The sequence below is a fragment of the Notolabrus celidotus genome, chromosome 6 (assembly GCF_009762535.1).
Source record: "Notolabrus celidotus isolate fNotCel1 chromosome 6, fNotCel1.pri, whole genome shotgun sequence".
NCBI lineage: Eukaryota > Metazoa > Chordata > Actinopteri > Labriformes > Labridae > Notolabrus > Notolabrus celidotus.
This window is the reverse complement of record NC_048277.1, coordinates 1,430,737-1,456,557: the sequence shown is the minus strand read 5'-3', so window position 1 is coordinate 1,456,557 and position 25,821 is coordinate 1,430,737. Positions and strand designations below refer to the sequence as shown.

Below are 25,821 nucleotides of genomic sequence, written 5' to 3'. Positions count from 1 at the left end.
GTCCAAGCCTGATCCAGCTCTAACTATAAGCTTTATCAAAAAGGAAAGTTTGAAGCCTACTCTTAAAAGTAGAGAGGGTGTCTGCCTCCTGGACACTGGTAGATGATTCCAAAGGAGAGGGGCCTGATAGCTGAAGGTTCTACCTCCCATACTACTTTTAGAGACTGTAGGTACGACTAGCAGGCCTGCATGTTGGGAGTGTAGTGTTCTAGAGGGGTAATAGGGCACTATGAGCTCTTTAAGATATGAAGGTGTCTGATCATTAAGAGCTTTATAGGTCAGAAGAAGGATTTTAAATTCTAGTCTAGATTTGGGGAGTCAGTGTAGAGAAGCTAACTCTGGAGAGATATATGCCCTCTTTTCAGCGATACACGATCCATACACCAGCGTGGGCTTGTAAAGTAGACCCCCTCCAGGTTATTTCTGAACTGACTAAATTGGGAGACCCTCCAGACGTCTTGAGTTCCTTTGAAGAGAACCTTAGGGCCCCCCAAAAAGTGAGTGTGAGTCCACCTTCCACGAGCAGGCTTGTGTTTGAAAGTATGAAAGAGTGAAATCCAGAGGAGTGATACATCTCTATTCACCCTATCTGTGCCGGAGCCCGCTGACGTCACGGTGGTTCAGTTATCCGCCCAGACTTTCTGCTGCTGGCTTCCTGCTGAGCCTCCACTCTGTCTGTCGCTGCCTGTAGCGGTACACGCTGCCACTCAGCCTCAACACTGAATCCACAAGTTCCGGAGCCGGGGAAACATCGACATTTCGGGTAGGTCCAGCCTTCTCTTCGCGTGTGCTGCTGTGTTCCCTTCACACAGAGGCATTCATGAGAGCTTTTATTCTGAGGCGTGGAGCGGTGTGACAGGCTGCTCGACGTGTGACATCGTGCAGGAAGAGATGCGCCAGGAGGTGGGAGGGAAGCACAACTGTAGATCGAATATACGCAGATTCCGAATCAAGTTATCGAGTATCGTGGAGACTCCTGCTCCCTTATACAAAGGAAAGGGGGCTTTACTATTAGTCAGGCTCTGCAGTTCCTGTGCTCCACCTAAACCTTCTCTCCGTTCAGTCCTCCCCCACTGAAGAAGAGAACATGAGAAACGGGGTGTGCTCTGGTAGCATATGACTTTACATTAAAGCTGACTCTTTAATGTGCGCCCAGGCGTCAGGCACATCAAAGGCTGCCAGAGCACACCGCGGGGAGGGTTTAATGTGCCCCTGTGTGGACGGACGGAGAGTGGAGGCTGCTAATGATCTGAGGCAGCTGTGTATGTGTGTATGTGTAAGTGTGTGCGTGTGTGTGTGTGTGTGTATGTGTGTGTGTGTGCAGGACTATCACGGACTGATACAATGTGTGCAGGACTATCACGGACTGGTCTGTGTGCAGGACTATCACGGACTGATACACTGCTGGAGTTGGAAGTGTTGTGTCCGTTTCCTTACTGTGCTCGATGTGTGTGTGTGATGTGTCCTTCTGTAATGTGCTCTGTATGTCTGGGAGGGTGAGAGGGAAACAGAGCCTTTATTTAGGTTTAAGATACAATGTGATAAAGAGAGTAAGAACTTAGTGAGTGTGTGTGTGTGTGTGTGCTCTGCCTGTAGCTCTGCTGTGTTACAGTGAGTCAGGCACACTGTTATAGTGACCAGCTCTACTGTATGCGGTCTCATGACAGTCCTCGTGTCTTGGCAAACTCATGTGGGTGATTTGACCTGGAATACAAACCCGTTGCACGTGCACAGTAGTATAAGTCTTGACATCATCAGAAGCAGGAAGTGGGCAGGAAGTTAAAGCTGCTGTTGGTAGGCATGGTGTAAAAACCGTTACTTTTTTTCTGCTGGGTTTGGAGAAAAGGTCATAATAGTAATCGGCACTCATCTGTAAGTGAAGTACTTTGAGACTATTGTGAAGTCTCTTGTGTTTTTCCAATGCCTGTGTATAAAGCAGTGTTATTATTCCCCTCGCTCCCGTTATGACGGACCAATCAGAGCTAATCTCCAACCCTCCGTCCTGATTGGTCGAGTAGAGGCCCCACTACGTCAGCCTGATTCTGAACTGATATTTATATCACGACTACCAACAGCAGCTTTAATTCAATTCAACCTTTATTTATGTATCACATTTTCTTTGATAACAAAACTTTAGTATTGCAGACAACTGGCATGAAATAAGTGGTCACGACTTTAAATAAATTACACAAGACAAAAAGATAATAAGTAGAAATAAATAGGCCACATAGAAAGCATTAATATACACATAGAAGTTTGGACACACCTTCTCATTCAATGTTTTTTATTTATTCTAATTATTTTCAACATTGTAGATTAATACTGAAGACATCAAAACTATGAAATAATCTGGTTTAACCATAATCTGGATTACAACAGTAGTCAAATAGGGCTATCCATTGTGTACTAACCCTACCTCTGAGCAACACAACTGATGGTCTCAAACACATTAAGAAGGCAAGTCATTCTACAAATGAACTCTTGACAAGGCTCATGTTCATTAGAAACCATTCCAGGAGACCACTTCATGAAGCAGACTGAGAGAATACCAAGAGTGTGCAAAGCTGTCATGAAGGAAAAAGGGGGCTACTTTACAGAATCTAAAATACAAAACACATTCTGCTTTGTTTAACACTTTTTTGTTCATTCAATAATTCCATATATGTTCTTTCATAGTTTGGATGTCTTCAGTATTAATCTACAGTGTTTACAATCATTACAGTAAATACAAACCCTTGAATGAGAAGGTGTTTCCAGACTGTTGACTGGTAGTGTACACATAAAAATGAAAAAACACAACACACGCTTCAGCTGTAAGGTACAAACAGGGTACATACATGACTTGCATTCGATTTAAAGGAGCTCATGAAAACACAGGTCAGTTGGGAAACAGGGACGTTTACATGTACATCAGCAGACCGGTCTAATTACCACCTCCCACAAACGTGGCTTTAAGCGGCAGGGAAGCACAGTCTCTCTACTAGGGATGTAAATTTCAAGTATTTTCTGTGATCGATCTTTGGAAATGTTAACGATCAATTATCGATTAATAATTTTAAAAACGTGAATGTTTTCCATAAAAAATAATGCCAAATGTGTTTTTTCCCCTGAATCAAATTTTCCTTCACAACACAATGTATATAACTGACAGTATTGAATATCAACGAATCGTATTGAGGTGTTCAAAATGTTAAACATGCTGAATATCATCGTGTGGAGCAGGCTCATAATCTCTGCAGACATACAGTCATAAAGTGAAGGCTCAGACTTCAACAAGAGAACTGAACAGAAACATCTTTCAGACTCACAGTGTCCAGTTTTCTGTCTACTCGTTCTTATTGAGAAAAAATAAACATGTGAACGTGGTCAGGAGTCAGCCGGGAGCGCAACCGGGTCAGAATCAGACCGCTAGCGGAGAAAAAAAGCGCTCATGGAGACCTGTCACTCAGCCGCAGCCCCCAGCTGAGCATTTCCACTGTGATCAACACCTTCAGTCAGCTGATTCACATGAAACATGCTTTAAACTTCAAACACCTCCCTGATAGTTGAACCAGATATGAGACCACATGATGTTTGATCCACGTGATAGAAAATCAAAACACAAAAATGTGTTCGAGTACGTTCATATTATGCCATGTTATGGTAAAACCAGATTATTTCATAGTTTTGATGTCTTCAGTATTAATCTACAATGTTGAAAATAATTAAAATAAATAAACACCATTGAATGAGAAGGTGTGTCCAAACTTTAGACTGGTAGTGTACATGGCTTTAAGTTGCTGGGAATGACCGTTTCTCTACAAATGGCATCCACGTCTGTTATATCTTCCAAGTGAACCTTTCAACGTAAACCTATTTGAAGACGCATCATGACTTCTGTAATCCACTGCATGAAGGAGGGAGGACCTGCAGCCTTCCATTTAACAAGGATTAACCTTTCTGTGCTATCAGTGATGTAAAAGCAAATTAGAATGGGAGGAAGTAATACCCTGCCTATTACAGGTCCACCAAACAATACAATAACAGGTTCAGGATCTATTGTTCTCTTACAGATATATGACTTTAAATATATTCAACCTTTTTATTTGTTGTTTTCTGGATTCATGTGATGGTGCATCGTTGAATATTTAGTGTGCATGTGTAATCTTGTGCAGCTGTAACATGTCTCAGAATGGAAGTTGTTGCGTATCGGTGTTTGTCTGCTGCAGTAGCTTAACCTCAGAGCTACAGGTGCTACATTAAGGTGTTCTAATATGTCTGCTCAATTATTCAGAGTGACGATATGGCATCAGGGATCAGCTTGCTGCCTGACCGCCTGAATGTGAGTTACAGGCTCTTTCACAGAGCTCGATCACAGGCTGCAGCAGGTCCTGGCTCAGCTCTCTGGTTCATGGAAAGACCAAGCGGCAACCTCCGGTCTAAAAATATGAGTCAATGAGGAAGTGCTAAAAACTGCAGTTCATGGAGGATCCACTTGAGGCTGGCTCCAGAAGTGCCGGAAGTCACATACACATGAATGGGAAAAAGCTGATCTTTGCAGCATTAATAAACATGTTTACAGTCTGGTACAAAAGACCAGTGTAGTCTGGATAGATAATTTCTCGATGTGCTCTCACTGTGAGGGGGTGAATTTTTTTCTAACGTGGTGATTTGAAGATATTGAGATTACTAGTCTTCCAATGAGAGGCACAGCTGCCTGCAGGAACACTGCAGCTGTTGGCTGGGAGGCTCACAGCCCGCCTCTTTACGTCACACTGGCTCGACAGAAGCAATATGGCTGCCGCTGCCGATTGGCCTCAAAACAGCTCTTCAGAAACAGATGGGTGAAGTCACGGATACTACGTCCATGTTTTATACAGTCTATGGGAAAGACACATCTTTAGATCATTTCTGCTCTGCTGTGTGTCTCAGAGAAAGCTTTGCTGGGTCAGGAGAGCAGCTCATACCTGCTCCTTTTGTCCCGGTTCTGCAAGGACATCGGGCTGCTGAATGAAGCTTGTTCACGCCGTTATCAGGACGCCATCCAGCAGTTTGTATCTCCTGAGTTCATGTTTGATTATTTAAGAGAAGACAAACTGGATGGCAGCCACAGAAGCAGGAAAAAGAAAAAACATGATTGTATTGTGTAGTGGCATCCGGATCTGCAGCCTTGTCATGTTGGCAGTCGAAAACCTTTTGTTGTAAGGAATTTGAAACAATCTGTCAAGAGTGCCCCACACACACACACACACACACACACACACACACACACACACTAGAGGTGTGCAGTAAACTGGTGTCATTACCGTCACCGGTACAATATGTTGGCATGAAATGGAATTTGCAATACCGTTATTACTGCGGTAAAGCGGGAGATTTACTTAAAAGGAAACGTGCATACACCTTTAAAGGGGACATATCATGCTTTTTTCATCAATATATATTGGTCTAAGAGGTCCCCAAAACATGTCTTTAAAGTTTATGCTCAAAAAAACACTTTGAAATCAGATTTTGGCATGCCTGAAAAACCCTCTTCTTCATTCCTCATCAGAACACTCTGTTTTCTCTCTGACCACGCCCCCTCCGGAAGTGGATGTGCCTCGGCTCTCCAGCAAGTTGATCTAATGTTTACATGTTGGCTGAATATACACGGCTGCTCAGAGATCACGTTACTTCAACCCTCTGAATCTGATCCTGACGGAGAGGCGCCTGTAGCAGGACCTTTCTGAAGGATTGGTCACAGATTTAGTGTTTCTTGTTGTTTTATTTATCAGTATGTCGACGTGTGTCTTGGTACACAGCTACGAACGTGTAGCTATGTGGCTATGCTAACTAGCGCTAGCACTTATCCATGATAAATAAAAATGATCCACTAGATCTTCAAATCTGCAGACGTGGGGAGTAAAACCGACCTCTGCCAGAAAGGCAGCAGGACCTTTCTGAAGGATTGGTCACAGATTTAGTGTTTCTTGTTGTTTTATTTGTCAGTATGTCGACGTGTGTCTTGGTACACAGCTACAGCTACAGCTACAGCTATGAACATATAGCTATGTAGCTATGCTAATTAGCGCTAGCACTTATCCATGACAAATAAAAATCATCCACTAGATCTTCAAATCTGCAGACGTGGGGAGTAAAACCGACCTTTGTGTTTATTAAGACAGCCTACAACTAGCATGCCTCCCTCCTAAGCTCCTTGTTAGCACACATGTGTGCAGGTAATGAAAAACAGAGGAGGGATTCAGTATTATTTTATACAGTCTATGGGCTGAACAAGCTCCGAGCTCTGACTCCGTGACAGACCGGATATTGTTGTTACGTAACAAAAACACTGAAGTCTGAAACGGCTGGTTTCACACACATTTACAGAAAGGTGGAGAAATCTGAACAGGGGCAGAATGGATTCTTTTCATTCTCGGGGGGTTTGTAGACATGCCAGGGAAACATATTTCAGGTAGAGAACCATTAAAAAGTCCATTTTGCATGATATGTCACCTTTAAGGCCGGTGACACCGAGTCACTGACGGCGCTTACTAGAGGAAGTAAACATTTACCGGTGTGCAGAAAGCGACCTGTGCATCTCCCTTATTTATACAGCCTGTGGCATCTCCTCACAAACATCCGCCCCCTCCCGAAATAAACAACATGTCGAAGGGGCCACCAGAAACACCGGCTAAGTCTGCAGAAAAACGACCAAACTCATCTCTTACTCCAAAATACCTTAACCATCTACTTATGAATGTGACGACAGACAACACTGGTCAGCATTTCAGAGACTTTATTGCCAACTTCACAGACTACTGCCCGCTGCAGCCAACGCCAAAAACAAAAGAACTCTGAACCTGGCTCTGATTCATTCATCCCTCAGCCTCTCGTTTTTCTTCTCTCTATTCTCTGTCACACACACACACACACACACACACACACACACACACACACACACACACACACACACACACAAGCCCGCTATCCTGGTCAACACATTCACTGACATTAAGGAAAACTGAACATCAACTAATTAACTCACTAACATCATAACTAATTAGTAACTAACCCTAGCAAACACCAAACAACCAATCTGTTACAATACAGAGCTGAACACTTCCCAAATGACTTCTCTGTGTCAGGTGACATGCTTTTAGCAAATTCTGCCAACATACCGTTGACTGGAAACATAAAAATAAGTGTCATGACCACTTGTTTTCAAAAAGCCATGTGAAAAACAGAGTGTTGCACTGTGTTGTATTTTATACAGTCTATGGTGTTGCATCAATAAATGTAAGGATTTCATTAATGGACATTTTATTCACTGACACAAAAATCACACACTATATGGTGGTAAAATAAGTGTAAAGGGTAAAAAATGGAATTCTAAAAAATAAAAAAACGGAATTTGGAAAAAATAAAACAGATTTCATAGAGCCCTATGGTGTGCATGATGACGGACAGTTGTGCAAACATGGTTGGAGCACTGCAGCTCAACAGGCTACCCCGTTTTGGACACAGGCTGCACATCACTATAGGTTGAGTCTAATGTGTGATGCAACCTAATTAATAACACTAACACGTAAATAGGCAAAGGCAAGTCCTTGAAGATATATTTTATATTAGATAAAGGTACTGAACATTTTTTAACAAACAGAGTGGCATCAAAATAAACATTTTGAAGCAAAATAATAAATAAAGATATCATTGTATTCTTCAGTTAAGCTATAACATTTAATTAGTGATGCATTATTGCTTTGTATCTGGTAAATACAGGGGTCATTTTGGAACTACTTTTAAGTGGTGAATTTAATTGCTCAACCTTTAATGATTATGAAGGAAAAATACCGTGATATAAATTTTAGGTCATTACGCCCACCCCTAACACACACACGCACGCACATGCACGCACACGCACACACACACACACACACACACATACACACACACACACAGACAGAGAAAATAAAGTAATGGTCACATGCAGATTAAACTGTGTACATGTCAGAGATGGATCCTTACAGGGAGATCATTTATTCTCCTATTGAAGCTAAACCAAGCTGTACAGTGAAGATGTCGTCACATGTTTGCATAGTAGTGTGTTAATTTTAGGCTGTGCAGGTTGGAACACACCCGACTCTACAAAGTGGAGCTGACGGGTATAATGCTCGCATGATTGAATGCTTGCACAAGTTGTGGCCTACCAACGTTAGAACAAACACAACTGCAGCACTCACAACAGTCTGACTGTGCTGTTGATATTAAACAGATAGATAGATAGATAGATAGATAGACAGACAGACAGACAGACAGACAGACAGACAGACAGACAGACAGACAGACAGACAGACAGACAGACAGACAGACAGACAGACAGACAGACAGACAGACAGACAGACAGACAGACAGACAGACAGACAGACAGACAGAAAAATAGAAGGGCTGTAAAGATTCACCGGTACAAACCGGAAATTGATTTTAACGTTAAAGATATGAATACATGGATCGACGGGCCTCTGAATGGATCTCTATCTACTGTGGAAAGGTCGATGTCCAGGTGTAAAGTTATGAATCAGTTGATTGGAGATCTGCTACTAAATATGGCCGCTCCAGTCTTGTGTGACGTCATACGAGAGTAACGTTCTCTTAACGTGTTTGTAAGTAACAACAACACAACAGCATGGCCGACAGCACCGGCACAGTTTACAATGCACCCTCAAATCTTAAATCTAAAGTGTGGAAGACTTAAAGAAGGATGGACGGTTGGATTAAATTCTGGCCATTTGTAAAGTGTGTAAAGCAGCGTTGAAGTACAGCGGTAGCAGGACTAATCTCAGCACTCACCTGTTGAGTTAGGGATGGGTACCGAATTCGGTACTCTTATAGGTACCAACCAAATTCTGTCGGTATAAACCGAGTACCGATTCACGTAAAATCAAACGGTACCATGTTTCAGTACCTGAACGCATCCTTGAGACTGTGAGGGAGTGGAAGAGTAGGTGATTTAGCCCTGTAATAAAGTTCAAGACTGCTCATGTTGACGTCTCTGCTCTGCTCTCTGCATCTGTGCGAGAGCAAGCCAAACAGAGGCTGCAGCTGACGGGCGCAAGCACCCACCGCGAGGTAGAGCTGCAGGTGGATTAAGTTGAGACCATAGACTGCATAAAATAGTTTGAGACGGACCCTCTCGCTCTGACTACCTGCCCTGTTTATAACCCTTCCTGTGTGCGTGAATGCCCAACAAGTAAGTTGTGTGTCCTGTTATTATACAGAGACGGAGAACTGACTTTGTCCCGTCCGCTGGCGTTCACGTGTGTTCATTGATAAACTCCAGACACAACGAGCACGTGTCAGCTAATATATCTAATCACCTATAGAATCCTGTTTCTGTTCTTTTCATGTTGAATAAATGTTATATATACAAACAGTTGGATGTTGTTTTGATATATTTGTTAAAGTTTATATATTGAGAAATTAATATGTTAACTTTAAACATTTTTAGGTTTATTATTAAACAAACTAACATTTATTACCACATAAACACACAAGTACCAAAAATGTGTACCGTTGAAACTGATACCAATTCCCAGGTACCGGGCTACCGTATCGGTTCAAATGTGAAAGGTACCCATCCCTAGTTGAGACGCCACAGAGACACCTATGCGGGCAGCAAGGGACCTGTGGATGCTAGTGCTAGCAAAGCTGGCGTGAGCAATAACTTGCAATTCAAAGACAGCCCTGGAAAAACTGATATCAGTCGACCACTATTGTGGATGATCCATGTCTAGCAATTGAATCTAACAACACTGAGTCTGGTGTTTGTGTTTGGTCTTCTGGTGCTGTCTGTTCACTCATGTTGAACTTCAGCCATGCAGGCAGCTATGCTAGCCTAGCTTGTTGTAAACAGTGAACACTGCAGGTGTTTTCAGTGCACATGTAACATCAGCCTTCCACCAGATCCGTTCCGGTCTGTCTCCAAGCTCTGTCGTCCGTCAACACCAACCAGCCAATCACTGAATCAAGGATTCTCCTCCTCCTCTCCTCATCCATGTTGTCTTTCTGGTCCTCTGAAAACCTCTGACCTGTTGACTCCAGGCCTGGCTCCGCTCATCATGACTTTGGTTTGTTGTTGTAGTTAAGTGAAATACGATCTGGTGATAACACAGAGTGTTTTATTCTGAAAATTAACCGGATGTTTTCATTTTGTTTTGGTGAAACCTGACTTCCTGTCCCGCTCCATCTGTCCATCTGTTGAGATTGATGCGTCGTGCTCCGGCATCCGGCAAAAATAGAAGTCTTGTGTATTTGATCCGGAGGACTCAGACCTGCAACGGAGCGGATCCAGTGGAAGTTAACACATTGACTAGAATAGAAACCTATCAGATCCGGAGCTGTGACGGATCAGAGACGGACCGGAGACAGATCTGCTGGAATTTGACCGTAAGAGTGTGTCCTGCTAGGCTGGATCACTGAATGTGTGTGGACTCTTAAGTCACATTGACTGATATTTTTATAAAATGAGTCATATTGTCATTTTGCACATTATTAAAACAACAGTCACAATATTTTCTCAGATGAGGAATACTGATTTTACCAAACTAATGACAGCAAGTAGCTCTCTGGGTTCTTGTGCATGTGCTCACAGTTCCCTTCCCGTCTCCCTGCTCTCCAGTTAGCTCAAAAATCTCTCCCCTGAGTCATCTCTCTGTGTCGGCTCATTGAGTCTTGTTTCGTTCTAATTCACCAGACGGTTTCTCAACAAAGGGGCTGAGCTTACAGACATCCTTGGGTAATACACTTAAAATCAACAAGTACCTCATATAACCCCTCCACAAACAAAGAGAACTGTCCCTTTAAATCAGCTAGTACATGGGGTGATGCACAGCAGCACTAAGTGCAACACTTTCAGGCTCTTTTCATTTTCTGTAGTGAGTATTCTCTTTTGGCCCGGCTCATGGGCTGCAGGAGGAGGAGCTGAGTCTGTGTGAAGTCTGATGATGAAATACTCACTGAGCAGGGTGCAGACTACAAGCAGAGGCTGTGTTGTCATACCCTCCCAAAGAGGAGCTGAAAACCAACACAAGATGTGTCTGCAGGACTATCTGTGCTAATGTGAGAGCTGGTGAGACAAAGAGGGGTCAGTGAAGGATCCTAGATGATGGCTTTGATTATTGCTCTTAACGCTGCGTTAATGTGAGCTTAGCACTGAGCAGCACGTCAGCACAGAGCACTACAGATCACAGCGTCACTGCAGCCTGTTGATGAGCCGAGAGGCAGATTGTGAAACACTGACTGCTTCATACAGTCAGTGTTTTAGTAGAGAGTCACACTTATTGCTTTGTCTGGATCAATCAATCAATCAATCAATCAATCAATCAATCAATCAATCAATCAATCAATCAATCAATCAATCAATCAATCAATCTTTATTTGTATAGCGCCATATCACAACAAACATTATCTCAAGACACTTTTACAAACAGAGCAGGTCTAGACCACTCTATGTCAAATTATGAACAGAGACCCAACACCAAGACAGGATAAGACTCAGTCTGACCCCACCTTAATCCACAATGAGCATTGCACCTCACAGTATTTAGCTAGTTACAGCAGAGAGGACAAACTTCCTTTAACAGGCAGAAACCTCGAGCAGAACCAGACTCATGTTAGACAGACATCTGCCTCGACCGAGTTGGGTCTGGAAAGAGGGATAGAGGAGAATAAGAGAGAGAGGGAGCGGTGATAGTGATGAGACGAGTAGTAGAAGCTGTTGCCGCTGGAGTCCAGCACGTCCGTATCAGCTGGAGTCTGGAACGTCCACAGCAGGAGGACGTCTACGGCAGCTCAGAGGAACCTACGAGACAAGGGAGCTCAGGGACTCCAGAAAGGTCTATGGTTAGTAACTTTAATGGGACAGGGAGAGTTAAAGGAAGTGATGAGGGGGTTGGGGGGAAGGGGGTGAGATAGGATCCCAGTGTGTCAGTGTGTCAGCTCCCAGGCAGTCTAAGCCTATAGCAGCATAACTAAGACCTGGTCCAAGCCTGATCCAGCTCTAACTATACGCTTTATCAAAAAGGAAAGTTTGAAACCTACTCTTAAAAGTAGAGAGGGTGTCTGCCTCCTGGACCCTGACAGGTAGATGATTCCAAAGGAGAGGGGCCTGATAACTGAAGGTTCTACCTCCCATACTACTTTTAGAGACTAGGTAGGACCAGCAGGCCTGCATGTTGGGAGCGTAGTGTTCTAGAGGGGTAATAGGGCACTATGAGCTCTGATCATTTATCAAACGAGCTCTATGATTAGATGTGTTGGTAGAGATCCCTCCTCGTCCCTCTTTAAGTCCTCATACATTGAAACATGCAGCGTGTCTTAAATACTGCATGCCACTGATCTTTCTCAGAGACTTTAGAATGCCATGAAAACAAACCAGAGTTTGTCCAGCAGTTGATTCCTGTGGACATCGGTGCATGGCACATTATTTGCAGATGGGTCTTTGTCAGTCAGCAGGGTGACAGGCTGATACTGATGTTGGATAGATCAGTGTATCCTAGAGACCAAACCATTTAGTGACCCCAGAGCTCATGAGCCAGTCAGGAGTGATCAGAGAGCAGTTTATACTCTCATGTTCCTGCATGATTTGTCATAAATAAAAAGGATTGTGTCTTACTAACTCCATCATACCACAAAGAGTGATAGAACACTGAAGCTCTGCAGGTCTGAAAGCACTCCTTCACTCCACTTTGGATCAGTTTTTTCATTTGCTGCATCAGTCTGTTTGACATCACTGGAGCAGGAACTGACAGGCCATGAGATTACATCTGCTCCGTGAATCATTGAGGGGAATATGCAGCCTGCGTTATCACAGTCAGATCTTTGCTGCTCTAATAGAAAGCAATGATATTATAAGCTTTAATTTGTGCACTTACACAGTTATGCAATTATTCTCAAGCTGTCCTTCCTGCACTCTGGATGATGTGAACACTTCCTGATGTTTCTCTGATGGTTTTTCTTCCTGCTAACTTCCTGATGTGTTAGCGTTTCTTTTTGTGAAATATGCTGCTGTGCTGCTAGTACACATGTCCATGTTTGTGACTAGCCACAGGCTGCAAACTTCACCCCTTTGTTGAATTGATAATCAGCTTTGTGTGGCTGCATAGTGATTTCTTACCCACAATTTATACAGGCTGCTCCGTGTTTGCTCCGTCCGATGGCTTGCACCCTGCTACATGTAATGCATGTTTGAAACGCAGCGCACCTCAGAGCAGCCAGGATCAGCTGGGTCCAGTATAGAGAGAACTACACACAAACAGGTCATGGAGCCTTTCTGTGGTTGAATCATTTGGATAGTATTCCATTACTTTTGTGCTTTAATCATCACTGAGTATGCTGCAGAACTATAAAGTTTAGTTTTTGCAGGTTTAGTTTAACATGAATAATTCTGCTCTACTTGTTCTCCTGTTACCTTCTGACACAGTGATCATCTTAAAGTCCTGTTACCTTCTGACACAGTGGTCATCTTAAAGTCCTGTTACCTTCTGACACAGTGATCATCTTAAAGTCCTGTTACCTTCTGACACAGTGATCATCTTAAAGTCCTGTTACCTTCTGACACAGTGATCATCTTAAAGTCCTGTTACCTTCTGACACAGTGATCATCTTAAAGTCCTGTTACCTTCTGACACAGTGATCATCTTAAAGTCCTGTTACCTTCTGACACAGTGATCATCTTAAAGTCCTGTTACCTTCTGACACAGTGATCATCTTAAAGTCCTGTTACCTTCTGACACAGTGATCATCTTAAAGTCCTGTTACCTTCTGACACAGAGATCATCTTAAAGTCCTGTTACCTTCTGACACAGTGATCATCATAAAGTCCTGTTACCTTCTGACACAGTGATCATCTTAAAGTCCTGTTACCTTCTGACACAGTGATCATCTTAAAGTCCTGTTACCTTCTGACACAGTGATCATCTTAAAGTCCTGTTACCTTCTGACACTGTGATCTTATCTTAAAGTCCTGTTACCTTCTGACACAGTGGTCATCTTAAAGTCCTGTTACCTTCTGACACAGTGATCATCTTAAAGTCCTGTTACCTTCTGACACTGTGATCTTATCTTAAAGTCCTGTTACCTTCTGACACAGTGATCTTATCTTAAAGTCCTGTTACCTTCTGACACAGAGATCTTATCTTAAAGTCCTGTTACCTTCTGACACAGTGGTCCTGTTGTAGTCGACCTGGATCACTGATATGTGGCTGTTTGTATCTTACATCCATAATCGATGAGTATTTCTGATCTATAGGATCTTTAAACGCTTGGGAGTCCGTATATGATGTTTTATTTTGAAATTGGTGGATGTTGCATGCGATCCCCGTGCCTGACTCCCTGTCGAGGTCGATTTTTTACAATCTGTCAATCTGTGCAGATTGACGCATGCTGGGTGCAGGCTCCGTCAAAAATAGAATCAACACGTATCTTTAGTGGAGCGGTGCGGGGGCACACTGCTGAGACACGCTGCGGCGCTCCCTGTGTGAACATGAGCATTGACTAGAATGGGAACATTTCGTCTGCTCAGTGCGCGGCGCAGCCGTTACTAGGGATGGGCATTTAAAGCCAAAAAACTTATTTTATAATTCAAAATGATCTATTCCATAACATTGGCTTCTATTCGTTTATTCAAATAACCCCCCCCCCCCCCCCCCCCCTCCACACACACACACCTGTCCCATCAACAGCCCGTTTGTGTGGCAGTCTCGTTAACCAGCAGCAGGACGAGGTGCTGCTAGTAGCGGGCACTGTCAGCGTCTGTCTTGATCTTTATGTCGGTGTTTCTGTGATGCAGCATGGTGTGTGTGTTTACATTTTACAGCCATGCTCAGTCTCTGGAAATACATGTGTACTGTAGTTTTCTTCTTCTTTTGTTATTTAATGCAGTTAGCATTCTTCTTCTTCTGTTACATAATGCGGTTAGCAAACAGCTGTAAGCAGCTCTGTAGCCACCGTCTGGCAGGAATACCGTATTACAACCAGGCACCGGTAAAAACAATAAAAAATTGTACTTTTAAAATGAGAAAATATTCAAAGTAACTCTTCGATTTTTACAAAGTGAAGGAATATTTCAATATTCGAAAATCATCGCCCATCCCTAGCTGTAACACGATGCGGCACATCCTTTGTAAGTCAAATCTTGTATTTAGTTCCCTTCTTTTAGATTATTCACTAAATTCATACATTTAACTTTTGGAAACAAAACAGGAAGCTTGTAGCGTGATCCTGTCTTACTTCCAGATGGAACAATCCAACTTTTGAAGTCCCGTACCGATGCCTGGGCTTTGAACCAATCCAATCCAACACCAGTATGAACTGAAAACCAACATGACATAAATAAACATGATATTTAAACTAGAGATAGGCCCATATGGTTTTTTCAGGGCCGATACCGATACCGATTATTAGTAGTCAAGGAGGCTGATAATCGATATTTGGTGCCGATATTCATTTGCAGTAAAAGGGAAAATATTGGTGTCAAAATTTTGAATAATACAAACTCCAACACTTAACTTTGTTTAAATGCCTTTAAGCATATGTTTATTAAACAGCTTTTCAAATTTTCAAAATGTGAAAGGTTGTTTTTTAATCTTAGATAATAGACATCTTTGTTTTTGTTTTTTGTCTAACACAAAGACTGCTGGGAGCTTCCGGGCTCAGCAGCATGTGTGTCACAGTAAGGAATATCAGCGCCGATAATTGGCCCTGCCGATAATCGGTCTATCTCTAATTTAAACTGACTGTATCATGTTTTCTGAATAAAATCAGAGACATGTGCCTGCAGTTTGGAAAGTACATCTTCAAAACTAACAAGGATTACAGTGCAGCTCTAAATGCAGAGGATGAGTCAGGAATCACATTTCATGTGTAATAAAAGTGTGAAAAGAAGGAAAGGTCCACTTTATCACATTTGCTTCACAAAGTAGTTGAACCTAACTGACACTGCCTCGTGTGAGTGTCCCTCTGCTCAGTGTCCTGATGGCAGGCTGAACGGAGTCTCTGCTGTGATCTGTAAAGTTCGTATCTTGCAGAGCTCTCTGTACTTCATGTCTTACCTCTAGATTTCACATTGACAGAGCAGGATTCATAGGAGGGACATTCTTTCTCCCTTGAGTTTGAAGTAACTCCACACAGCTGAGATTACAGCGCTGCTGACCAGCCTCACGCTCTATCTACTGCTCACGTGACGCGCTGCACCAGCCTGCCTTAGAGCCTCCTTATGACACCGTGCAGCGTCAGTGAGGCTAACAAATCAGATCAGACTTTCTGTTTTAGATCCAATCCAGAAGTTTTGGCTACTATCGAACTTATACGAAACTTAGTATCGGATCGGCACACGAGTCTTATTACCAATATTTCTAACTCAATACAAAGTGTGTTTGTAAGACGAGGTCTTCAGCTGTCAGATTCAGACTCCTGCTGCAGCAGCTGTCAGCCATGTACCTGATGAAAGTCTGAGGCTGCGGTCAGCTTTCACTTTTGATGTTCTTTCTTCTCTTCCTCTGTGTGACCACTTCACACATTCACACCTTCAGCACGGAGCAGCTTTGCTGCAGTCACTGTTTTGGGGTCTGACAGGACTGCAGCTGGAGCAGCCACTTGGCACAGTTTGTGATGCAGCACAAATTACATCTGCAGCATTGGCCTCAGAAGGTGTCTGCAAAGCGTAGTGCACAGTCGTCTTTCTCATTGTGAACTGATGGAGGTAGTTTACCTGACGCTTTACTATGCTGCTGTGTTGGAACAGGCTCAGATGTGTTTCATGTTTAAAGAAAGTTAAAGATGAATTTTATGCATCAACAGTCATCCTGTGACAGCCCTCATCTCTTTACTAGATTGAGTTTATTGACTGTGCTGCAGCAAAGCCAGCTCTAACTGTCTGCTCATGAAAGATTCTCATGATGTCATCAGACTTTGAGGTTCATCGTGAGTTGGTAACAAGCGGCAAACTCCGGTCTTAAAATATGAAGCCCATGCAGAAGCGTTATAAACTGCAATTAATCGAGCGTCCACTTGAGGCTGGCTGCAGAAAAAACAGAAACCACATCAGGGCTGTCAACGAATATTCTAAATTTGAATATATATTCGAATATTTAAAAGAAACGGAGATTCGGTTGTGAAAATTAATATTCGATTGTGGAAAAAAACAGCGGCTGCTTTGCGAGTGGGCGCCCTGCATGACGGGTCAGGGACAGGTCACAGGAGTCACACATGCACAGCTTGAAGCAGACGGCAGAGAGAAATCCTTCCATCCCCGGATCCTCAGTGAGCTCTGAACGCGTCTTTTCCTCCGCTGGGAATATACTGAATGGCCTCTTCACATGTGGACTGTCCTCTTCACATGTGGACTGTCTTCTTCACATGTGGACTGTCTTCTTCACATGTGGACTGTCTTCTTCACATGTGGACTGTCTTCTTCACATGTGGACTGTCTTCTTCACATGTGGACTGTCTTCTTCTCATGTGGACTGTCTTCTTCACATGTGGACTGTCTTCTTCACATGTGGACTGTCTTCTTCACATGTGGACTGTCTTCTTCACATGTGGACTGTCTTCTTAACATGTGGACTGTCTTCTTCACATGTGGACTGTCTTCTTCACACGTGGACTGTCTTCTTCACATGTGGACTGTCTTCTTCACATGTGGACTGTCTTCTTCACATGTGGACTGTCTTCTTCACATGTGGACTGTCTTCTTCACATGGACTGTCTTCTTCACATGTGGACTGTCTTCTTCACATGTGGACTGTCTTCTTCACATGTGGACTGGCCTCTTCACATGTGGACTGTCTTCTTCACATGTGGACTGTCTTCTTCACATGGACTGTCTTCTTCACATGTGGACTGTCTTCTTCACATGTGAACTGTCTTCTTCACATGTGGACTGTCTTCTTCACATGTGAACTGTCTTCACATGTGGACTGTCTTCTTCACATGTGGACTGTCTTCTTTACATGTGGACTGTCTTCTTCACATGTGGACTGTCTTATTCACATGTGGACGGTCTTCTTCACATGTGGACTGTCTTCTTCACATGTGGACTGTCTTATTCACATGTGGACTGTCTTCTTCACATGTGGACTGTCTTCTTCACATGTGGACTGTCTTCTTCACGTGTGGACTGTCTTATTCACATGTGGACTGGCCTCTTCACATGTGGACTGTCTTCTTCACATGTGGACTGGCCTCTTCACATGTGGACTGTCTTCTTCACATGTGGACTGGCCTCTTCACATATGGACTGTCTTCTTCACATGTGGACTGTCTTCTTCACATGTGGACTGTCTTATTCACATGTGGACTGTCTTCTTCACATGTGGACTGTCTTCTTCACATGTGAACTGTCTTCTTCACATGTGGACTGTCTTCTTCACATGTGGACTGTCTTCTTCACATGTGGACTGTCTTCTTCACATGTGGACTGTCCTCTTCACATGTGGACTGTCTTATTCACATGTGGACTGTCTTCTTCACATGTGGACTGTCTTCTTCACATGTGGACTGTCCTCTTCACATGTGGACTGTCTTCTTCACATGTGGACTGTCTTCTTCACATGTGGACTGTCTTCTTCACATGTGGACTGTCTTCTTCTCATGTGGACTGTCTTATTCACATGTGGACTGTCTTCTTCACATTTGGACTGTCTTATTCACATGTGGACTGTCTTGTGTTTTTGGCAAATAACCTGTCAGGCCTAAGACCCTACATTGACAGTGGACTAAAAGAGCCCGACAGTCAGTGACACTGGGATAAAATGCAGTTTTTCCTCTCTTTTTTCATACTAGCGCCAAGAATGTAAGTGGAATACTTTTCCATTTTTAACTTAAACTTCAATTAATGTTAATAATATTTGCTTCAATCACTGAATGAAGCCTGCCTATATTAGGGACAAGAGTCGGGACCTTTAATTGCTCACACAAGTCTTGTTCAGAACACACTCAGCGCATTGTGCACAGAGAGAGGAGGGGGGTGAGCGAACGAGCGAGAGGTCTTCAAAGTGTTACGGTATAGACCATTAGGTCCTTTACTTGTTTTGGAATGTGTAGGTATGTTTTAGGCATGTTAAATCTTAAATAAAAATACATATACAAGTAGTTATGTCTCCTTGTATTAGTTTGTCCACCTGTTATTGACATAATGCGCAAATATAGATATTTGAATAGTTGGAACCTATGGTTTTTTTAGAGCGAATATTCAAAGGTCATTTTGGAGCAATTTTGACAGCCCTAAACCACATACACACCAATTCAAAGAAGACGATCTTTACAGCAGAAATAAACATGTTTACAGCCTGGTTCAAAGAACGGCTTGGCTCTTCATAGCTAATTTCTCCATCAGCACACACTGTACAGGGGTGAATTTATTTATAACGCTACACTTCAGCAGATATTGAGATTACAAGTTTTGCCCAAATAAGGACATGACTGACTTGACTCCCAGATGGGAACACATAGCTGTTGGCTAGGAGGCTCAAACCCCGTCTCTTTACGTCACACAATGCCTGGTTGAGTTCTGCATTTCCAATATGGCTGCCGCCATTGATTGGCCTCAAAACAGCGCTCAGGAACAGATGGGTGACGTCACCGTTACTACGTCCATTATTTATACAGTCTATGGATGGCAGTCCCTCCAGGAAGTTGCGATTCCGCGATCGCAACTATCAACGCAAATTCAACCAATCAGCGCGATTTTTTCGCAGCCTTGCGATTTTATACAATCACCGCAACTTTCTCGCAACTTTGACCAGTTACCTTAATCTCAGCCCCTGTACGTCATCAGTTTTGTCATCAATTTCACTTCCTAGGAACATAAACGTAAGTCCTCACTTGATCGGCACTTTTCAACAACAAAACACGCACAGAGAACGGGTGAAAAGAGAGAGGACAGCAGGCGGGACTAGTGACCATGACAACATTGTTATTTATAGATTGAGGGGCTCAGTGTTCGCTTGGTCTCTACCTGCAGCAGGTGTGCTTTATGAACCAGCTCTCCTCACCTCCATGCATCTGTCTCATCTTCATTGATGATTTTTACCCCCGGTGTGCGTTAGTGACAAAGACACAACCGGGGGACGTCTGTTTACTATTTGACGTTTGACGTTGTTGCCGCCATCACCGTAAAAAGCTCTGCGTCTACAGCTTGATTTAATCCAGTTTGGTGAAACATCAGACACCTTCAGTAAGATTTGATCAACTCCTCGTCAACAAAGATGCAGATTCATTTCAGAGTGCGTGAACTGCCTGTCAAGTGCCTCTGTCACTGCGAGGTGCATTCAGGGACCGTCGTAAATGTGCAATACAGCCCTTTCATGGCATTTTTGTGTGAATAAAGAGAATCAAAACACAGTCAGTGGCCACATCAAGAATGTTTTCTAAAAACAACTGTAATTTAGCATATTTACTTGCCCCTGAGATGTTATTGGGGGGAAAAAAGCAACAACAAAAAAAACGCAACTTTCACCGCAATTTTTTCAAAAAGCTGTCGCAAATTCAGGCTTTTTGGGACGCAACAATCACAAAAAAATCCCACGAAATCCTGGAGGGACTGGGATGGTAAACGTGTTTCTCTCTCAGGGTTTGCAGTTTCATGATCAGCCATTCGTCTGGATCTTGGCAGATTATAGGGATGTAAATTTCAAGCATTTTCTGTGATCGATCTTTGGAAATGTTAACAATCAATTATCGATTAATCATTACAAAAACGTAAACATTTTCCATGTCAGAAAACAATGCCAAATGCGTTTTTTCACGACGCAATGTTTATCTACGGATCGTATTGAGGTTTTCAAAAAGTTAAACATGCTGAATATCAACGCGTGGAGCAGGCTCATAATCTCCGTGGACACACAGTCATAAAAGTGAAGGCTCAGACTTCAACAAGGGAACTGAACAGAAACAGATTTCAGACTCACACTGTCCAGTTTTCTGTCTACTCGTTCTGATTGAGAAAAATAAACATGTGAACGTGGTCAGGGGTCAGCGGGAGCGCAACCAGGTCAGAATCAGTCCGGCGGCGGAGAAAAAGCGCTCATGGAGACCTGTCACTCAGCTGCAGCCCCCAGCTGAGCGTCTCCGCTGTGAGCAACACCTTCAGTCAGCTGATTCACATGAAACATGCTTTAAACTTCAAACACCTCACTGATAGCTGAACCAAATATGAGACCACATGATGTTTGATCCATGTGATAGAAAATCAAAACACAAAAATGTGTTTTGAGTAAGTTCTCATAAACCAATGAATCCATACTCCATGAATTGTTGACATCCCAAGTAGATTAGTTTTTTCTCACATTAGTTAGCCTCTCTGCACCTGCTGAATGAAGTGTCAGCACGTAGTGAGCTGCCTGTGTGCCAAGCTGACAAACTGGTTTAACTGTAACTCCTGTGGTATTGAAGCGGTCCAACAATAGAAACACACTCAGAGTGCGGTATGGGATTTAGATTTGGTTTCAGCCTTTGTACCCTTTTAGATATCCTATTCACTGTGAAACCACTTGATCCCACATCACTGTGATTGTAGCCAATCAGACTCACTGGAGTATTTTAAAGACACGCATCTATTGAATCTCATCAGCTGTTGACACAAAACATCTGTGTATCTGTCATGCAGAGAAATGATTGAGAGCTCCGTTAACTAAACAAAGATCAGCTGAAGGATGATTTTAGTTCCTCATGTTGCTGCAGACAGTGTTAGTCTGAATGTGTCTGCACCTCCTCACAGTCAAATCTAATCATTCAGAGGGATCTAAAACAATGTTCTGCACGTTGTTACTCTGCAGAAAGAAATGTTAGAACATCATTTAGTTTTAAGCCGGGCAGGATTTATCTCTTCAGATAACTGCAGGTTTGGTCTGATTACATTGACAACTGGATTTCCATTCTACACTGCAGTGTGTGAATACGTAAGGCAGCATGTTTGCACACACAGTATATTCCAGAAAGCAGATTATGGTTTTATACAGTGAGATTATCAGGATAGCTAACATTAGAGAAAGTTAATGATTAGATGGGTTATCAGCTGAGTGGCCTGTTATCAGCTCCTCACTGTCATTCTCCCTAAGAGCTAACATAATCTGAGTGATAAGACAAATACAGTAGTGCACAGAGTCAACACGCAGCGCTGATAAGCTGCTGGACTGTTGACTGCACATAAAGCCTATTATTATTATTATATGTTTCATCTTATATTTCACGGTTGATGTTTGCACGGACTGTAAATTGTCTTATATGAGTTTTCTGTCAGATCTGAAGTATCTAATGAAGTTATGGGAGCTTCATTATGATTGCTTACATTAGGGCTGAGTATTGTTACAAACCTCACGATTCGATTTGATTTGATTTGATATTGATTTAAATTCAGTCGATTCAGTAAGAAGTAGAAATACACAAATAATGAGAGTACCTGTTGACTATTTTTAAATATTTATTTTCATGCCCATGTGAACATATGTGGTATGTCACCTCACATTTTCAGCAATAAAACATGTGAAAATAAAAATGTGCACAATAATAAGTTATTGGTGCATATGGAGTAGGTAGTGTGCTGTAAGTGTGGCGCTGCTCTGGCCTATGGGTGTTTCCTCAGAGGAAAGTGTTACTCATAGAAAAGCCACTGAATGCAGGCATGTGTGTGCTGCATCGTGTAGTCTTATCTGTGTACATGGGAAGCACAAATATAAGTGAGTAAGAGGGGGTCGTAAAACAATGCAGATGTGAGTGAAACATGCCTGAAGTTACAGTTCTCAGCTTGTGTTGTCTTGTATACGGTTGTGTAACAGAACAACAAAACTGGGTGATTATTTGTACATATGGTTTTAAATAGGCTTCTGTTGATTTAGCTTGAGACAGTTTGAAAAATTGACTGTGAAACAGTCTGTAACCCAGCTTGTTACAATCAGTAAACACAGCCAGTAACAGTCAGTAAACACAGTCTGTAATCCAGTTTGTTACAGTCAGTAAACACAGTCTGTAATCCAGCTTGTTACAGTCAGTAAACACAGTCTGTAATCCAGTTTGTTACAGTCAGTAAACACAGTCTGTAACCCAGCTTGTTACAGCCAGTAAACACAGTCTGTAATCCAGCTTGTTACAGTCAGTAAACACAGTCTGTAACCCAGCTTGTTACAGTCATTAAACACAGTCTGTAACCCAGCTTGTTACAGCCAGTAAACACAGTCTGTAACCCAGTTTGTTACAGTCAGTAAACACAGTCTGTAATCCAGCTTGTTACAGTCAGTAAACACAGTCTGTATCCCAGCTTGTTACAGTCAGTAAACACAGTCTGTAACCCAGCGTGTTACGATCAGTAAACACGGTCTGTAATCCAGTTTGTTACAGTCAGTAAACAGTCTGTAATCCAGTTTGTTACAGTCAGTAAACACAGTCTGTAATCCAGTTTGTTACAGTCAGTAAACACAGTCTGTAATCCATCTTGTTACAGTCAGTAAACACAGTCTGTAATCCAGCTTGTTACAGTCAGTAAACACAGTCTGTAACCCAGCTTGTTACAGTCAGTAAACACAGTCTGTAATCAAGCTTGTTACAGTCATTAAACACAGTCTGTAACCCAGCTTGTTACAGTCAGTAAACACAGTCTGTAATCCAGCTTGTTACAATCAGTAAACACAGTCTGTAATCCAGTTTGTTACAGTCAGTACAGACAGTAAACACAGTCTGTAATCCAGCTTGTTACAGTCAGTAAACACAGTCTGTAATCCAGCTTTTTACAGTCAGTAAACACAGTCTGTAATCCAGCTTGTTCCAGTCAGTAAACACAGTCTGTAACCCAGCTTGTTACAGTCAGTAAACACAGTCTGTAATCCAGTTTGTTACAGTCAGTAAACACAGTCTGTAATCCAGCTTGTTACAATCAGTAAACACAGTCTGTAATCCAGTTTGTTACAGTCAGTACAGACAGTAAACACAGTCTGTAATCCAGTTTGTTACAGTCAGTAAACACAGTCTGTAATCCAGTTTGTTACAGTCAGTAAACACAGTCTGTAACCCAGTTTGTTACAGTCAGTAAACACAGTCTGTAATCCAGCTTGTTACAGTCAGTAAACGCAGTCTGTAATCCAGCTTGTTACAGTCAGTGAACACAGTCTGTAATCCAGTTTGTTACAGTCAGTAAACACAGTCTGTAATCCAGTTTGTTACAGTCAGTAAACACAGTCTGTAATCCAGCTTGTTACAGTCAGTAAACACAGTCTGTAATCCAGCTTGTTACAGTCAGTAAACACAGTCTGTAATCCAGTTTGTTACAGTCAGTAAACACAGTCTGTAATCCAGCTTGTTACAGTCAGTAAACACAGTCTGTAATCCAGTTTGTTACAGTCAGTAAACACAGTCTGTAATCCAGTTTGTTACAGTCAGTAAACACAGTCTGTAATCCAGCTTGTTACAGTCAGTAAACACAGTCTGTAACCCAGCTTGTTACATTCAGTAAACACAGTCTGTAATCCAGCTTGTTACAGTCAGTAAACACAGTCTGTAATCCAGCTTGTTACAGTCAGTAAACACAGTCTGTAATCTCGCTTGTGACAGTCAGTAAACACAGTCTGTAACCCAGCTTGTTACATTCAGTAAACACAGTCTGTAATCCAGCTTGTTACAGTCAGTAAACACAGTCTGTAATCTTGCTTGTTACAGTCAGTAAACACAGTCTGTAATCCAGCTTGTTACAGTCAGTAAACACAGTCTGTAATCCAGCTTGTTACAGTCAGTAAACACATTTTGTAATCCAGCTTGTTACAGTCAGTAAACACAGTCTGTAATCTCGCTTGTTACAGTCAGTAAACACAGTCTGTAATCCAGCTTGTTACAGTCAGTAGACACAGTCTCTAATCCAGTTTGTTACAACCTGTAAACACAGTCTGTAACCCAGCTTCTTACGGTCAGTAAACACAGTCTGTAACCCAGCTTGTTACAGTCAGTAAACAAAGTCTGTAATCCAGCTTGTTACAATCAGTAAACAGTCTGTAACCCAGCTTGTTACGGTCAGTAAACACAGTCTGTAATCCAGCTTGTTACAGTCAGTAAACAAAGTCTGTAATCCAGCTTGTTACAATCAGTAAACAGTCGGTAATCCGGTTTGTTACATTCAGTAAACACAGTCTGTAATCCGGCTTGTTGCAGTCAGTACAGACAGTATGCAATCCAGCTTGTTACAGTCAGTAAACACAGGCTGTAATCCAGCTTGTTACAGTCAGTAAACACAGTCTGTAACCCAGCTTGTTACAGTCAGTAAACAAAGTCTGTAATCCAGCTTGTTACAGTCAGTAAACACAGTCTGTAACCCAGCTTGTTACAGTCAGTAAACACAGTCTGTAACCCAGCTTGTTACAGTCATTAAACAGTCTGTAACCCAGCTTGTTACAGTCAGTAAACACAGTCTGTAACCCAGCTTGTTACAGTCAGTAAACACAGTCTGTAATCCAGCTTGTTACAGTCAGTAAACACAGTCTGTAACCCAGCTTGTTACAATCAGTAAACACAGTCTCTAATCCAGTTTGTTACAACCTGTAAACACAGTCTGTAACCCAGCTTCTTACGGTCAGTAAACACAGTCTGTAACCCAGCTTGTTACAGTCAGTAAACAAAGTCTGTAATCCAGCTTGTTACAATCAGTAAACAGTCTGTAACCCAGCTTGTTACGGTCAGTAAACACAGTCTGTAATCCAGCTTGTTACAGTCAGTAAACAAAGTCTGTAATCCAGCTTGTTACAATCAGTAAACGGTCGGTAATCCGGTTTGTTACATTCAGTAAACACAGTCTGTAATCCAGCTTGTTGCAGTCAGTACAGACAGTAT

General features: G+C 42.4%; 1 protein-coding gene across 2 annotated transcripts in view; it reads left to right on the top strand.

Annotated features, from left to right (window-relative positions):
* Positions 1-626: 626 nt before the first annotated feature.
* far1 (fatty acyl CoA reductase 1) overlaps positions 627-25,821 on the top strand; it is a 63,409-nt gene continuing 38,214 nt past the window's right edge. Inside the window, exon 1 of one of the 2 annotated variants that reach the window (XM_034685768.1) lies at positions 627-763. The gene's annotated coding sequence lies outside the window, so the exon portion shown is untranslated. The remainder of the gene's footprint in view (positions 764-25,821) is intronic. The other variant, XM_034685769.1, reaches the window with a different exon arrangement.